Here is a 5,735-nt window from a genome sequence, read left to right on the forward strand (position 1 = left end):
CCGTCACATTATTTTTTACAAATAATTCATTATTACCAGTAAAATTAAAAATATGGCCTCCAGCCCTCGGATAATCTTCAGGGATCAGGGATTGCTAAGAATCCTCAGAAGCTTGTTTTACGCATTTGTTTACATTGTCTCCTTAGAAGTTGTTCCATTGAAACTGATCTTTGCTGTGGTGTTTTGTTTTTTAGGCTGACTGTTAGCATACATGACTGTATGTCTTATTTTTTTTGGGATTCCATTAGATGCTTACAAAGTTCATAAAAGTGGCAATATCTAACAAAACAATAAACAATATGCGTGAATTACTGGTGAAGTTCACTGGCTCATAGTCTCATAGTTCGGAGCAAACATGTTAAATAGCAATTTAAAGATATTTTAAATAATCCGATATTACTGTGGTATCACTAAATGGTGATACATTTGACGAAACATTTTTGGAATATGTGAATTACATTTTATACAATGCGCTGGAATAAGTGTTACCCCCATATTAACTTATGAATTTTTCGCACATAAGGAAAACGCTGAGATGGAGCGATTTTTAAAATAATCAGAGTATATTAGGTATCACCAATGTTTCGAAGTTTACCCGATCCCTCTTCAGGTGACAGTCCTAATTTTGATTTTCTTAAATGGAACAGTACATTCTGTGACACCTCATTTAAAAGCTTATGAAATACTGATTTCAAAAATGTATAAAATTTGCGTTATATCAAGTTGCAAGTTTCGATCAAATGCTTTTTAATTGCATTATTTTTTTTCGAATCCTGCGAAAACTAATGAGTATTTTTGAAAAATTTAAACGCAGAATGAAAGAATACATTATTACCGAAGACCGAAAGTCCTTAGAATAAACAAAAAGTCTCTTTAGAATGATATATTTGAAGTTAAACATCATACTCAATTTTCTTCTCTTTTTACCCCTGTAACTTATTAAAATAAATATTATAGAAGTTTTCAGGGACTTTCAGCCATCGGTAATAATGTAATCTTTTGTTTTGCATTTAAATTTTTCAAAAATACGTATTAGTTTTCTCAGGATTAAATAAAATGAATCGATTTAAAAAGACTTGGACCGAAATTTTGCGCAAGTATTATACATTTTTGTAATCAGCAATCCATAAGCTTTTAATGAGGTTTCACCTGATATACTTTCCCATTTAAGAAAATCAAATATTATGACTGTCACCTGAAGAGGAAACGCGTAAAGTTCGAAACATTCATGCTATAATATACTATGATTATTTTAAAAATCGACCTGTCCGAGCGTCTTGCTCATGTGCTAAAAATAAATAAGTTAATATGGGGGGTAACACTTATTCCAGCGCACTGTATATATTTTTTTATATTTTATATTTCGTGTGTATATGTTTTAGAATTAACCTTTTTCTTCCATGAAGGAGTCTTTTTAAAAGTATTAAATATTTTAGCATTAGTTCATATTTTTTGCAAATTTAATTTTGATTTCATTTTTTTTATTTAAATTTATGTGTCTCGGCAGCAATGACCATTGACACAAACAATATTGGTTATACAATAATTAATTACAATAAGGACTTAAAACTAATTATTATAACAGTTAATTTCTAAATCTTAAATAACATTAGGTAAAAATTACGAAGAAAAAAAATTTGGATATACAATCATTGGATACTATAGAGACGTACAACTAATTATAAAATTGCTTCGGTCTTCTTGGGATACTTCGGACGTTGTTTCGTCATAGTACCAGTTGCATATGAACTAGTAAGTTTACTGGAAAAATTGGGTCCAGACATGGTGATGCTAACAGTGGGGGAACATTGAATTAAATTGTTACTCATGTGGTCAAAAGTAACTTTAATTTGTTTATATTACGCTTTAGATGTCTGGAAATAAGTGATAACCTTGGATACATCACTGCAATACTGGTTGCCTAACCGTTGGCGTCCGTTGGGACGGGATAGCAACAGTGAAAAACTATTGATAGTTTAACACTGAATGGGTTTAAGTTGGAAGATTATTAAGTAAATCATCTCTTACTGACTGACGTTACATCTTGTTCTTGATGATGATTAACATGTAACACAATTGTTATTAGTCACTATTTGAGCGAAAACTAATTTTAATAACTAGTATTTATAGTAATAATTACAAATTTCGGCACCAATTTACAGATCGATACATACACGTTCTGACGTTAGTTTGACAGTTTGGTTTCATTTAAACCTTGCAATACCAAGCTTTTTTACATACCTACGTGCGATACCAAGCGGGGTGTATTTGCACCCCCTTTTTTGTGTTTTTCTCTGTAATTTTTAGACTTTTTTTATGTTAACCCTTACTCAGTGTGAACCGAATAAACAATCACGTGGCGCTTTACAAAATGACGTATACATTACACAGATGCTTGCATAAACGATACTGAGTGGCCACGTATCACGTCTGTACTACTATAGACCACTCATCAGCGGTAAAAAACTGTAAAACCATGGAATCTTGAGGATCAACACCGATTTTAATGAAAATTTGGGTTTAAGCTCTGTTGACAGTCTTCTTCAAAATCGACCCTACGGCGAACTGCGCTTTTCCCTGGGGGTGAAAACAACCCCATCTAGGGGATGAAATGTTTTTAATCAAAATAGCTATGGAAATCGATAGAGTGACCAGTTCTGAGCAAGTTTTGTTCTATAAATTTTTTTTGCAAAATTGACACTTTCCAAGTTATTTACGATTTAAACTATGCATTTTTCATTGAAAAACTCAGGTTTTATAACAGTTTTTCATGAATAACATGAGAAAATTTATTTTTCTAGAAAAAAACATTAAGAACAAAATTGTGGAAAATAAAAAACCAAGAGACTCGCGTCAGAAAGACCTAGGTAAACCCAATAACGACTGAGTTGTTGCTCTTTAAAATATGGCTATTTTCGAAGAGCCTCGAAATGGAGAACCTTCAATCTCAAATAACTCGAATGCGGTACAATTTTTTTAAAAAACTTGAGAAACATATTTTAAAGTTCATTAAAAAATATTTCAAATAAGCTCTGATAAAAGTTTTTGCATAAGATCGGACTAACTTATGACGATAATAAAGTCGCTCTCTGCTTTCTTTCTTTTTGAAATGTAAAAATTAAACCCTCGTCGTTACAATCCTAATCGAAGTGAATAGCTTTTCACTTGAAATTAACTTTATTTAGATATAATTGATACGATCCATGTAATTAGACCGGTTTGGAATGCTTAGTTTGGAAAAAATAGTTGATTGAATCGAAAATAGCATTATTATAATTAAATAAAAAGTGCATTTTTCTTAAATAAACCTAAAAGTGTTCATGATACAAAAACAAACAAAAAATTCAGTAAAAGCAATTCTACATTTAATATTTAAAACTTTTTTCATATTATGAATACAGTAGAACCCTGCAAATCCGAACCCCGCTAATCCGAACGTTCGGCAAATCCGAACCAACGAAAAGTGAAAAAAATTAAAAATTTCAAGACAAAAACTTCAAAACCTGTTTTTTATACAGAGTAAAACTAGAAAATTGAACAATCTAGTATTAATAGGTCATTGACTCGATCCCTTTCTTTTGACGCAAGGAGGTATAGCGAATTGACGCAGCGATATTAAACCATTTACGCATACATATTACATCGACCGGTAACGCAGCAGAGTTCTGATCCACGTAACGTAGAGCCACACCCAGACCTTTAGTGGCATCTAGTGTGACACTCGATATGGCAGATAAACTTCTTCCTCGCTTTCTTCATCTTTATTAGGGTTGCCTTGAGGTTGAACCAAGTCTACAATGTCTTCATCCGTAAGTTCTTATTGCCCATTTTCGTGTGCTTCAATTCATTATTTATTTACACTTTCTTCTTCGTTTACTCATCCTGTTGTACGACTTCTAGGAGGTCATCTTGTAATGGAGAGTGGAAAAATGGAGCTTCTTTAAATTGTAAATCTAGCCAGCGAATAAGCGAGTAAACACAATAATGACACTGGCTCTGCATCAGTGACATCAATCTGAGATGGGTGGAAGATATAAAAAGTGAGACAGGTGCAACGACTCAAAAGCAACGACAACCAAAGCTTTAGATTATTAGTTGGGCTATTTTTCGGATAATCCGAACTGTTCGGAATCCGACCAGGCTGTCCCCCCAATTAGTTCGGATCTGCGGGGTTCTACTGTAATTTTAGATTTATTTATATTAAGAAAAATGCAAATTTCAAAAATGTCATTATCGATTTAATCGACTATTTTTTCTAAACTAAGCACTCCTAACCGGTCAAATTACATGGATCATATCAATTATACCTAAATAAAGTTAATTTCAAGTGGGAAGCTATTCATTTCTATTAGGATTGTAACGACGAGGGTTTAGCTTTTACAATTCAAAAAGAAAAAAGCAGAGAATTACTTTATTTTCATCATAAGTCAGTCAGTTCTTATGCAAAAAACTTTTATGAGAGCTTATTTGAAAGGTTCCTTTAAAAGATGCCTCTTAAGTTTTCCCAAAAAATTGCACCACTTTCCAGTTATTTCAGATTAAAGGTTCTCCATTTCGATGTTCTTCGAAAATAACCATCCTTTAAAGAGCAATAACTCAGTCGGTATTGGTTTTACCTAGGTATTTCAGATGCGAATCTCTTTGTTTTTTATTAGCTACAAATTTGTTTTTATGATTTTTTCTATAAAATTATTTTTTTTAAGTTATTCATGAAAAGCCGTTATAAAACGTGAGTTTTTCAATGAAATATGCATAGTTTCAATCGTAAATAACTTGGAAAGTGTCAATTTTGCAAAAAAAATTTATACAACAAAATTTACTCAGAATTTGTCAATATATAGATTTCCTTAGTTATTTTGATAAAAAAATTCATCCCCTAGATGGGGTTGTTTTCACCCCTAGGGCAAAACCACAGTTCGGCATAGGGTAGATTTTAACAAAGGTTATAATTACTACCTAAATCCAAATTTTCAAGAAAATCGACCTTGGTTCTCAAAATTCCACGAGAAAATGGCTGTTGATTGGACTACTAGGCGGTCGGTGCAACACAAGCTCCGAATAAGAGTAGTGGGGATACGAAAAGTACAATATGTAACGATTTTACGCGTCCGTTAGCAACTTTTAAAAAGTTAGTATACCTAGGATACCAAGCGATAGGATACGTAGGATATCGCACCCACACTCTAAAAACCTAAATAATACGCGCGATAGAAAAAAATGTATGTACAATTTTAGGTAAATTATCACGGTAATAAAGAAATATGCAGGCTATGAAAAAGAAGAACAAAAACAAGAAACAAATGGATTAGATATATTCGAAAAAGCACGTATAATAACGCTTGGTATTATAAGGGTTAATACATATTAATAAACGAGATAATCTTTATTTCTCTATTTATTGTATGTAGGTAACCTTCTCACCTTGACAAAATTATTTGCAAAGTTTTTATACGTTCGTTACCATTTAAATCGAGACATTAGAAAGTATTAATAAAATAATCCTTTTGTTAAGCCGCTCCTGCATTATTTATCTTCTTAACCATCATGAATTTTTAACAGAATATGACGGGCACATTCTATTTCTCACCTAATACATAATCAATGAAATTAGTCCTCACAGGAGATAGTGAAAAGTATCTCTGTCCTTGTCACGTATCAACGACCAATGGACTATTGCAACAAAACTGTATAATACCATTTTTTTTGTAAACTTTTGTTGAAAGTGGAAGCAAAAT

The sequence above is a fragment of the Diabrotica virgifera genome, chromosome 5, assembly GCF_917563875.1.
Source record: "Diabrotica virgifera virgifera chromosome 5, PGI_DIABVI_V3a".
Taxonomy (NCBI): Eukaryota; Metazoa; Arthropoda; class Insecta; order Coleoptera; family Chrysomelidae; genus Diabrotica; species Diabrotica virgifera.